General features: G+C 47.5%; 1 long non-coding RNA gene across 1 annotated transcript; it reads right to left on the reverse strand.

Annotated features, from left to right (window-relative positions):
- Nucleotides 1-1495: 1495 nt before the first annotated feature.
- On the reverse strand, nucleotides 1496-12355 carry LOC119808880. The gene is made up of 3 exons (XR_005284574.1): nucleotides 12245-12355; nucleotides 3995-4090; nucleotides 1496-1705 (listed from the first exon to the last, which is right to left on the reverse strand). It is a non-coding gene; the product is annotated as an uncharacterized LOC119808880 (long non-coding RNA).
- Between the last annotated feature and the right edge of the window lie 265 nt (nucleotides 12356-12620).

Below are 12620 nucleotides of genomic sequence, written 5' to 3' on the forward strand. Positions count from 1 at the left end.
GCGAAACCCTTGGAACCCATGCAAAGGTGGAAGGAGAGAGCTAGCTCCACAAAGTTGTCTGTAGCAATATTTCATTTATATTTTAATAAATAAAGCTTGCCTGAAGTTCAGAGAGTAAAACAGCCACACTGGTCAGCCTTACAGACCAGGCAGTGGTGACACACACCTTTAATCCCAGTGGCCACACTAGTTGCCATAGAAACTGGGTGGTAGTGGTGCTCACCTTTAATCTCAGCCCTAGAGAGGAATATAAGACAAGAGGAGACAATTCTTACACACGGTCTCATTCTGAGATTCCTGGAGGCAGGATTGCCATTTTGCACTGAGGTAGAGTAAGAACCAGTGACTGGCGGTTTTGCTTTTATGACCTTCAGGTTGAACCCTAATTTCTTTCTCTTGGTTTTTATTAATCATGCTGTTGTTGTCCTCTGAACTCCACATGTGCACTGTGGCTCCTATATGAGTGCACGCATGCACACACACACACACACACACACACACACACACACACGACAACATTTTAAAAATAAGAGAAGTAAAATGGAACCCAAGATGTTATCATCTGCAGAGTTCATAATTGAGAATCATGCCATTGAGTTAAAAACTGTAAAAGTTAGCCTTTGAACACAGGTGTGAGTGTCCTGTTTGAGGTTCCCTCATGCTGCACACGGCCTGGGGCACTTGTGAAGGAGGTTGGCCATCATCTCCAGAGGAACCACCACTTCCCCCAAAGTGTCCTGGGTGGGAGCTGGCTGCACAGCACACAGACCCGGCTTATTGCCTTCAGATCCGGACGGCTGATGCCCTGCAGAAGGTTCCATCTCCGTTGCTTTCCGGGTGTCAGGGTGACAGAAGAAGACGAAGAGGAGAAAGTGGGTGTCACCGTCCACAGTGTCCCCTCCCCCTTCGTGCAGGCAGCATCTGAGGTGCTCTGCACACTAACATGACCACTTACGTGAGGCACTAGAGTATGAGAAAGAAGCCCGGAAGAAACAGCTGTCACAAGGAAACTCCTTTAAAGAACCCATCTTCAGAGGTCGGGGAGATGGCTCAGCACCAACGGCTCTTCCAGAAGATGAGTGTTGCTGCCAGCACCCACACTGGGTGGCTCACAGCTCCAGGGAACCTGGGGCCTGCATCATCTATACACATAAATAGACATCAAAATAAACACGGAAAAGAGAAAGATTCCACCAAGTCTCTGGCTTGCACTCAGGCAAACACAGAGCCTGGTCCGCAGTGAGGCGGGCATTGGTGAGTTCTGGCCTGTGATGGCTCAGCCTGCAACAGCTCAGGGAACTGATGCCACATTTGTGTGGGATCAAAGAAGAGTGACCTCCCCACTCCCTGGCATTGTTCAGAAGGCGAAACAAAGGCAGATTTATGCACAGACGGGAGCTTCAAAGTCCACACATCAAGGGTGCAGATCAAAACTTAAAGACACAGTTCTGACATAACATTTTATATTTTCAAAAAAAATCACAAGAAAAAGATGAACGATCCAAAAAGAATAGATTCACTTTTATTTCCATTTAAATGCTTCAAAGCGGAAAGTCTGAGGGCCTGGACACTTGTGTTGCTGCTGTTAGGCAGACTGGGCCTTCCATTCTTCCTTCCGATTCTTCCATCTCTTGTTAAGAGTCACTTTCCGCAGTGATGGGGTTGGCACTATGCTTATCAAGTGACAGTTGCCATGGAGTGTGTACTGCATCAAAATAAAAGTCGAACATTTCTATCCAAGCAGCTCACGGGTTTACCATACCACTACATGGATCTAAAAACAAACAAAAACTGGCTCCAAAACAAACGCTATTGGGAAAGTTTGGCAGGTTCCAAAATCGCATGTATGTACCTACCAGATGGCCAGCCACTCCATCCCAAGGTATTTATTCAAGAAAACAGAAAACATATGCCCATCTGAAAACTTTTCCAAGAATGTATATGGCCATTTATTTGTAATTGCCCTAAACTGGAAACCATCCTCGTGGCAATCCTCCTGCCTCAGCCTCCTGAATGCCGAGATTATAGGTGTGTGTTATCATCCCTGGCTCCAACACACACAAATGCGCACTGCGGCTGTCTCTCATTTGTTTTTCTTTAACAGGGGCTAGCTATGTAGCCATACCTTGCTTCTACTTTGTGATCCTCCAGTTTCCACCTTTTCTTTTAAGTAAGACGTGTGTGTGTGTGTGTGTGTGTGTGTGTGTGAGAGAGAGAGAGAGAGAGAGAGAGAGAGAGAGAGAGAGAGAGTGGTTGCCACGATGTGTTTGTGGGTGCCCTGAGGAAGCCTGAAGAGGGTATCAGATTCCCTGAAGCTGAATTTGCAGGTAGCTGTGAGCCACTCATTGTGAGGGCTGGGAGCAAAAGTGCTCTTAATAGCTGAGCCATTCCTCCAGCCCCACCTGACTTTTTAATAAATAAACAAATAAACATGGGTCGGGGGTCAGAATCAGGACCCCATGTTCTCAAGGTTCGCATGACTAAAGGAAGACCCATGTCTTGGTAAAGTAGACATGTAGGTCTATGGTGCATGTAGAACCCCAAACAGTCATGACCAGTGAGAAGCCTCCCCACACCGAAGTGCCAAGAACAAAAGACAAAGAAATGATACTGGAGACTGCAAGAGAGAAGTACCTATCAGTCATTGTGGCTCAGCCTGCAATCGCAACCCTTACGAGGCTGAAGCAGGAGGGTCCTCGCATGTGGGAAGCCTGTCTGGGCTCCAGGGTGAAACCTGGTTTCCAAGAACAACGCTCCAGGCCAAAGACTCTAGAGGGGTTGGGCATGGTGTCAACTCGCCTGTGAATATGAACCCATCAGAAGACCAGCGTAGTTCTCAACTGATGCTCCAAAACTCAGGAGATGGGGAAAGGATGTTTTTCAAACCCTGGAAGAAAATATCTGCCAACCTTGATTACATATATAGCAAAGTTGTTCTTCCAAGTCGAAGGAGAAATAAAGGCCTTCCAAGATATCTGCAGAGAGACACATACAGGAGTCTTACACACAGAAGGTGAAGAGTACAGACAGGAGGGCGGATAAACAAATGAGACTCAGGAAAAACTGAACCCTTACACAACAGCAAGGTGACAAGAATTAGCACTACTTTTCAATTATAACTAAATATTGATAGTTTTAATTCTCCAATTAAAAGGCAGAAATCAGTTGATTGTATTTTTGTAAGACAGTGCTGGAGGTGGGTCAGTGATTAAGAACACTGCACGTTCAGAGAATCTGATTCGATTCCTAGCACCCACATGGTGGTCCACAACCCTCTGTAGCTTGAGTCCAAGGGATCCAATGTCCTCTTCTGGCCTGCGTGAGCACAGGCATGTATGCGGTGGGCAGAGGATACACAGGCAGAGCATCCATAGACATAGAAAAAGCAGACACTTACAAGAAACACATCTTAGCAGCAAAAACAGACAGAGTGAAGTGACAGATAACGGTGGTCTGAGAAGACGGACCTCAGAGACAAGCAGGCTGTGTCAGCCACCTTTCTGCTGCGGCGACAGAACATGGTCAGGCACGGCCAATAGAGGGGAGAATTTGTTCCTCTATCACTCTCCACTTTTTTATTTTTAAAAATAGCTTCTCACTATCTTAGGTTTCTATTGCTGTGATAAAAACACCATGAACAAAAGCAGCCTGGGGAGGAAAGGGTTGATTTCAGCCTACAGCTCTCAGGTCACATTTGAACACTGAGGGAAGTCAGGGCAAGTACTCAAGGTGGAGGTTAACCCAGAGGCTGGAACGAGGGGCATCGATGTCTGGCTTGCTTCCCATAGCTCGCTCAGTCTGACTTTTTATACCATCCAGGGCCACCTGCCCAGGGGTGGCACTGCCCTCCTGGACTGGGCCCTTCCCCATCAATCAGTAATCAGGAAAATGCCCTACAAACTGGCCTGCTGCTCACTGAACTTGTAGCTCACCCATTTGACTGGACTGGCTGACCAGTGAGCTCCTCTCCAATGCTGGGGTCACAAACGTGTACCTTCGTGCCTGGTTTCTGTGTGGATACTGGGGATCTGAATCCAGGTCCTCATGTCTGTGCATCTGAGCCATCTCACCAGCTCTGAAGTTCAGCACTCTTTAAAGGAATAAAACAAACTCAAGTCAACTCTGTAAACTTTCTATTATCTGATATCCAGTAGGAAGTCATCAGTCATATGGATATAGCAGGGACATATGACTCACAACTAGAAACAAAATAAAGCAAAATAGAAAAAAGAAAAAGAAAAGAGAAAAGTCAAGGCCTTGGAACTAGCAGCAAGGACATTGAAATGGCTATTCAAAATCTCATAAGTACACTCAAGGATGTTTCAAGAAACACGGAGTCAATTATTAGAGAGATGGAAGATACAAAAGAAACTCAAATAGAACTGATGGAGGCAGAAATACAATATTTGGAAAAAATCAAATCTGAATGGAAATCATTATTTCATGAATACTAGAACATAATTCTAGGCTGTTGGGTGATAAATGAGCCGACATTTCTTTAGGGAAGTTACTCTGGCTGGAACAAACCCAGTGTTATACACTCTGTGCTTCAGCCTCCTCCTCAAAGAATGTGTCTTGGTTGCAGTGTTTCCATCATGGGGAGGGGCATATACAGCTCATGCCTGTCTTCTGCTCTAGGGCTCAGCACAGTGTCAGGTATGGAGTCAATATAAGTATGGATATAAACATGGATGGATGGATGGATGGATGGGTGGATGGATGGGTGGATGGGTGGATGGATGGATGGATGGATAATGGATGGATAATGGATGGATGGATGGATGGATGGGTGGGTGGATGGGTGGATGGATGCATGGATGGATGAGTGGATGGATGCATGGATGGATGGGTGGATGGATGGGTGGGTGGATGGGTGGATGGGTGGATGGATAATGGATAGATGGATGGATGGGTGGATGGGTGGATGGATGCATAGATGGATAGATGATGGATAGTTATACAGATGAATTGACAGACAGATGAATGGATAGATGAACAAATGGATAAGTGGATGGATACACAGATGAACACATGAAAAGATGTTGGGTAGATGGATAGGTGGGTTCCTGAAACTACTTCATTCAGGGATCCCCTCCCCACAACTTCTTTCCTTCTTCACCATCAGTTTATACAAGTCCATGCCACTTTATGGACCTTGATCCCCTTGTGACCTCATAAAATGTGCTAACTGTAGGCCCCACTGAATCCCGAATTATGAAGCATGAGTGCATGACTTGTTCAAAGGCCTGGATCAAGCCAAATAAGCTCTCTGCATTTTCTGTTTCTTAGATAGTACAGGATACTGAAATAGATCTTGTCTGTAACCCTCCCAGATGGTTGGGGCCCCGTCTCCAATGCCCCTTCTCCTCCTCTGAGGAGCCTTACTTCCCAGTGGATGTATCCTTAATGCAGGCTCCATCTACACTGAGTGGAACTCTCTGGATAACCGATAGAGCAGGGTGGACCAATGTGGGATGCCCTTCTGTATGCTGTGAATATGTTTTATTATCATTGGTTAATAAAGAAGCTGATTTGACCAATAGCCAAGCAGAATAGAGCCAGGTGGGAAATCCAAACAAAGATAAAGGGGAAAAGAAGGCAGAGTCTGGGAGATGCCAGTAGCCACCAGAGAAGCAAGATGTGAGGCAACAAGCCACGAGCCTTATGGTAAAATATAGAATAAATAGAAATGGGTTAATTTAAGTTGTAAGAGCTAGTTAGTATTAAGACTGAACTAATAGGCCAAACAATTTGTAATTAATATTAAGCCTCAGAGTGGTTATTCGGGAACTGGCGGGCAGGAGAGAAATGTCCTGTTACAAGAGACCTTGTCTCAAAACAACAAAACAAAACAAAACAAGGTGATTGGCAACAAAGAGATGACACCAGAGGTTGACCTCTGACCCCCCCTCACATGTACATGCACACACATGCATACGAACACACACACATACTTGCACGAGCACATATGCACTTGCAGATTGTCTTAGTTTGCTATCTAGTGCTGCAGTGATAAGTACCGTGACCAAAAGCAACATGGGGAGGAACAGGTTTATTGGCTTACATGGCCTGGGTCTGTCATTGAGTGAAGTCAGAGCAGGAACTCAAGAGGGAGCTGGAGAGTGGAAGAGAAGCAGAAACCTAGGACGAATACTGATTCTTGGCTCCATCCCCATGGCCTGCTCAGTTTTCTTCCTTTTACCAGCCCAGGGGTGGCCCCGTCCACAGTGGGCTGGGCCCTTTTATATAAATCTTTAATAAAGAAAATGTCCCACAGATTTGTCCCCAGGCTGATCTGAAAAATGCATTTTCTTGATTGAATTCTCTTCTTCCCTGATTAGTTTGTGTCAAGTTGACAGAGAGTAACCAGCACACAGCTACACACACACACATACACATACACACACATACACACACAGAAGGGGGAGAGGATCTTGAACCCAGACCAGTTGAAGCCCCTCTCTTCTTCCTTTGTTGACAGAGGTTTCTGTCCCATCAGGTCCCACAGCCATTTAATCCCAAATAAACACATAGAGGTCTACATTAATCATAAACTAACTGATCTATTAGCTCAGGCTTCTTATTAACTCTTATAACTTATATTAGTCCATAATATGTGTGTGTGTTAGCCATGTGACTTGGTACCTTTTTCAGCGAGGCAGTCACATCTTGTTTGCTCTGTGTCTGACTTCCTCTGTGTCTGGGTGACAACTGCAGACTCAAACTTCCCTCTTCCCAGAATTCTCGTTGCCCTGCCTATACTACCTGCCTGGTCACCCCACCCATACTTCCTGCCTTGCTACTGGCCATTCAGCATTTATTTAAAATACAGGTGACAGGGTACAGACCACTGTCCCACAGCACTCCTTGGGTCCAGGAGTCCATCCATGCTCCTCTCTGGGTCCCCACTTTTCTTCCCTTCTTTTTTCTCACCAGCTGCTTGTAACCCAGCTTCATACCCCACCCCACCCCCACCTCCACTCGTCACTGCTTTCCCAGGTGCTCTTGGGAGGTAGCTTAAGCTCTTATGAGTGAGTTCTCCCAGCTTCACAGTTGGTTTGAATACACAGCTAGTGTCTGAGTGCAGATCAGACATTGTTGTCTGCCTTAGTCTGTGTCTTCCAGAAAGCAAGATGGGGCAAGGAAGATGAGCAGAATTACTCCAGAAAACACACTGAGTTCCCTGGAACTGCTGCACTTGGGGACCAAGCTGTTTGCTCAATTAGCATGGGAACTTTCCAGAAATCTTGCAGGAAGGGGCAACACCCAGACCCTCCAGTCTCAAGAAAGGAAGGTAGGAAATCTGTTCCCACAGTCTTGTATCATCCAAGTCAAAGTCACCCTTCCAGGAAGAGTTCTACAGGTCCTGATGGCTTCCCCAAAAGCCAGATTCCACTCCAGGCAGGGCCTTCATCCAAGTTAGTGGAGGACGATCACGGTGGGTGGAGCATCAGCCACAGGGACAGCAAAGCTGCCCTGGAAACTAAGAAGACAGACAGAAACTCCTCTGTAGCGTTAGCCCCAGAACCACAGCAGCTATCGGAAGTTCTGGGTCTCTGTTATCTTCATTGGGCCGTTTTCTCAAGTGTGTGGTGTGGTCAGGCAGTGGTGGCACATGCTTTTAATCCCAGCACTTGGGAAGCAGAGGCAGGTGGATCTCCCTGAGTTTGAGGCCAAGTCTGGGCTACAGGGTGAGTTCCAGGGCAGCCAAAGCTACACTGAAAAAAACCTGTCTCAAAAAAAAGTGTGGTAATGGTAGCTAAAGTAAAGTTGTCTTTTTGTGTGTGTATGTGTACCGACCCTTGCTGGCTCCGAGACACATGGATATAAGCAGATCCTGGTAAATCCATGAAAGTGTGAGCTGGCTGGAAGTGAGGTCTTATCTTTCAGGAAAGGGGCCCCTGAGTCAATCACATTCACCCACCAGTTCAGAAATGGTAGTTTCATAAAGTTGGTTCTGTTCTGGACTGGAGTGCCTATGTATGTGTGTGTATACGAGAGAGAGAGAGAGAGAGAGAGAGAGAGAGAGAGAGAGAGAGAGAGAGAGAGAGAGAGAGACACTGTTTGTGTGTGTATGTGTATGCATGTGCACACGTGTGTGTGCATGTGTATACATAGAGGCCAGAAGTGGGTACTAGTCAGTGTGCACTTCAGTTTTTGGAGTCGGGGTTTCTCACTGGGATCCACTTGTCTCTGCCTTCCCAGTTCTGGGATTTATAAACAAGCCATTACGCCTGGTGGTTATTATTTATGTATTTATCACAGGTTCCTAGAGTGGAACTGAAGTTCTCATGCTTGCACAGACATCTCCACAGCACCTCTAGGCTGATTCCGACAGAACTAAAAGGTCCCCAACATCCTTGTTATTTGTTAAGAAGGGAATATTTCCTCTCAAGAGTTCTTCAAGCTTCAGCTGAGAAGCAGCCCTGAGGAATTAACCAGTAGCTAAGCAGACACAGAGCCTACAGATCCCCAGAACTCTAGTGTGCCCAGGGGTCCAGTCCAGTGCTCACCATCGAGGGGTGGTGGTGGTGGTGAGTGGCCCAGACAGGTGCCATGGCTGCTCAGCTTTGTGGGGAGCCAGGAGCTGCCATGGCCCTCACCCAGGCAAGGGAGGCCGCACACCACCGTGGGTTTTGGGTGTCTGGAATCTATCTCTGCAGCCGCCTCCCTCACTCTTCTGGCTTGTTATCAGCTCGGCGCTGTCTCTTTGCATTAAAGTGACAAGAAGCAGCGCAGAGCCGGCGACAGGAGGCTGGAGCTGTAATTTGCACTGACAGTCGCTGGCGTTATCCGCTTATTGCCTGGTAAGCCAAATAGGAGATTTGTCTGATTCTGATCCCAGGAAGAAAATGACAACCCAGCTCTGCTCCTGTCACTCAATGCAAGGCAGCAGGCAGGTCCTGGGGCTGAGCTCTGGCCAGCAATGCCCATTGCGTGATGCTCTCCAGAATCATCTTCCTCCAGCCTGGGCTTTGCTTTCACCTGCAATCCTGCAAACGGCAGTTTCGGTGCTGGCAGGTGTTCATGTCGTTTTCTCAGTGACAGCTTTGTTCACAACTCATCAAGGGACCAGAGGACTCTTTGGGGGAATCAGATAGTAGCTGAAATACTGTCTTCTGCCTCTCCGACCCTTCTCTTTAAACACTCCCAGCTACTCGGTCTACACAGCCCAGTGAGAAATGACATGGAGTCTTTGTTCAAGAAAAGCGAGAGATTCAGTGTAAGGCACTAGCATGGAAAGCTCCCCAGACTTGATGTGATTTAAAATATATTTATATTTATTATTTTAAATTCTGTGTGTGCATGTATGTAAGTGTGTGTATGTGTGCGCGCGCACGTGTATGTGTGTGTGTGTGCGCACGTGCGTGCATATGCACAGGTGCCCACAGAGGCCCGAGGAATGAGATTCCCTGGAGCAGAAATTTCAGGTAGTTATAAGCTGCCAGCTGTGGACCAGCCCTGTGGAAGAGCAGTATGTGCTCCTAACACCTGAGCCATCTCTCCAGCCCCTCTTGCCATGTTTTAATTTGCTATGTAGTGTTGAATTAGCAAACACACTGTCTACATTTTGTCATTTTCTTTATAGTTCTCAATACGGGTTTCCAATGCACCTATAACAGTACTTAAGTGAGGTGTGGCTCCCCAGGATGACCCAGTCTGCACTTTACCACAAACTCATGAGCATAAAGTTCATTCCTGTGAGAACAGCAGAAGTGTGTGTGTGTGCGCATGTGTGTGTGTGCGTGTGCGTGTGTGTGTGTGTGTGTGTGTACGTGAATGTGTGTGTGTGTTTGCCTCTGAGTGCAGTGTCTGTGGAGGTCAGAAGAGGGCGTCAGATCCCCCGGAGCTGGAGTTACAGGAAGCTGTGAGCTGCTGGGAATTGATGCTGGTTCCCTGCAATAGCAGCAAGTGTTCTTACTGTAACAACACCCTTAGCCATTCACACCCAACACCCTTAGCCATTCACACCCAACTTCCTGACCTGTGCCCTTGACTCATAGCCACTGCCTTTATTTTACTGCTGAATAGGAAAGGAAGAAAGGAGAAGAAACCACAGTGGTGCCATGCCATTACAACAGAAAGTCACTGGAGAGGAATGTGTGGGGCTCCTCAGCTACACTCAGAGCAGGGTTGTCTCCTCTCTCCACTCTAGACAGATCCTGGTTGAATTCTGCGGCCCCTCTGGGTCACCATCAGCTGTCAGTTCACACACACACATACACACACACACACGCACACATGCACAAGCACACACGTGGCCCCTATGGTCACCAGCAGCTGTCAATTCACACACAGACACACACACACACAGAGACACACACACACACACAGAGGTGGATGCATTCACAGACACACACACACACACACACATGCGCGTGCACAAGCACACACACACACACGGCCCCTCTGGTCACCAGCAGCTCTGTTATGGGGGTGGCTCATTCCTTCACATTGCTTTGGCTGTCACTGATTTCTCCTGGAGTTCGTCATCAAGAGCCACGGGGAGCAGTGACCAAACTCGCTGCTCACACAGTCTCTGCTCCTGTGCATATGCCGTGGACTTCACTGATAAAGGGATTCCACCATGGTGACAGCAGAGCGTGACAAGAACAGGATGCTCGCAGGTCTCACACACGTCCATGAAGCCGAATCTACCTGCAGCTGACACTTGAGTATTTACGGTGCCAGGAGCGGGTGGAGCACTCTGCGTTAGTCACCGAATCCTGATGGCCCAGCACATCAGTTTAGCTTTCACCCATATCCAGACACGACACTTGAGGCTCCAGCAGGGCAAACCTCCCACGCAGGGTCATAGAACATGTCACTGGCCCCACCCATGTGAAGACTCAAGCAGCCTGACCAAAGTCCATGCTGTAACCTCCAGCCACCTCCAGCTGCTGAGGGTAGGTCAAGGGAACTCTGGGGAAGATGCCCTGTTCTGTGAGGCCGCTTGTTTGTTCCCGGCTGCTCAGCCCCGAAATAATCACACAGAAACCATATTATTGCAATACTGTTTGGCCAACAGCTTAAGCGTATTTCTGGCTAACTCATATCTTACATTAACCCAGCTCCATTAATCTGTGTATTGCCACGAGGCTGTGGCTTACCGGGTAAAGTTCCAGTGTCTGTCTCCTGCAGGGCTGCATGGCTTCTCTTGACCCTGCCTTTTTTTCTCCTAGCATTCAGTTTAGTTTTCTCTGCCTAGCTCTACTCTACCCTATCACAGACCAAGGGGTTTTTTATTCATTAACCAATAAAAGCAAAACAGAGACAGAAGGCCCTCCCACACCAATGCACAGCTCCCTTTCCCTTATGCCACAATCAGGTTAATATGTCAGGCTCTGGGGCATCTTTCCCTTTCAGTGGGCATCAACGACTTTGCGTCTTTTACAACGTGCCTTTAGCCAGAAAGTTAGCTCAATGGGCAAAAGAGCTGTCTGCACAAATCTGGATATCTGAGTCTGACCCCAAAGCCACATCTGTAATCCCAGCATTCCTATGGTGAGGTTAGTAAAGTAGCCTGGAGTACACATTGCAGCAACAGGAACAGTAGGGGAGAGACCCTTCCTCAGTGAGGTGGACACATGCGCTGCCCATCCTGCCACATGCAAGAAATCAATCAATCAATCAATCAATCAAACAAACAAACAAACAAACAAACAAAATGTGACTTTCACTCCAGCTCTGTAAGGGAATTAGAGATCTTTTTAAGGGAAAACAGTAAAAGGCAGATCAACACCGAGAATTCTTGAAGTTGACTGGGTCCAAATAGGAGTCCTTAGGAACCCTCCTCCCAGCTGCTGCCTATACGGCAGAGGGTGGGGGATGAGTGTGGGGTCTTACTTACCTAGAAGTGGCTTGGTTTTTCTTGTCCTTTAGCAAACAAAATACATGTATACATGAACACATACACACAAGTGCATACACAGACACATACAACACACATGTGCACATACACGTGTACACACATACATGCACACACATAGACACAACACACACATATGTGTGTGGACACATGCATACACATACCATGCAGATGTACATATATACCCAAATGGACACACATGTATACATTCATGTGCACACACACACACACACACACACACACACACACACACACTGCAGCTCAGTCTCCAGGTCTCACTCTAGGAACTGAATGTCCCTTAGCCAGCCCTGAGTCTCTCCTTTTCTCTCTGACTCACAGCGTTCCTTGCCCTCTGGCCTGAGAGGCTTCACTCACCAGGTTCATCCGGTCAAAGGAGAAGCCCTTTCATTCCCAGGCACCACCCAGCCTCTACCCATGTCAGCAGCGAGGAAGGGCAGCTGGACAGAGGGAAGTGACAGCTTCAAGTAGGTGCTTGTGTATGCGGAGAAGGAAGTGTGTTTAAGGGGGGAGGGGCGGGGAAGAAGAATGTGGAATGCCGAGCTCAGAGAGGAAAGAATAAGGGACACACTTGTCCCCAAGGTCCCCAGAAGAAAGATCACGGGTGGCCATGTTTCCCAGTGGCTTTGCTTAGCCGCATGAAGTTAATTCCCAGTCTCCTCCTCTTGATTCCTCTTTATGCATAGCAAAGCTAGGTGTTCTGCTCGCTCCCTTTTAACCATTCAAAGAGGGG

This window comes from Arvicola amphibius, chromosome 3 (assembly GCF_903992535.2).
Source record: "Arvicola amphibius chromosome 3, mArvAmp1.2, whole genome shotgun sequence".
NCBI lineage: Eukaryota > Metazoa > Chordata > Mammalia > Rodentia > Cricetidae > Arvicola > Arvicola amphibius.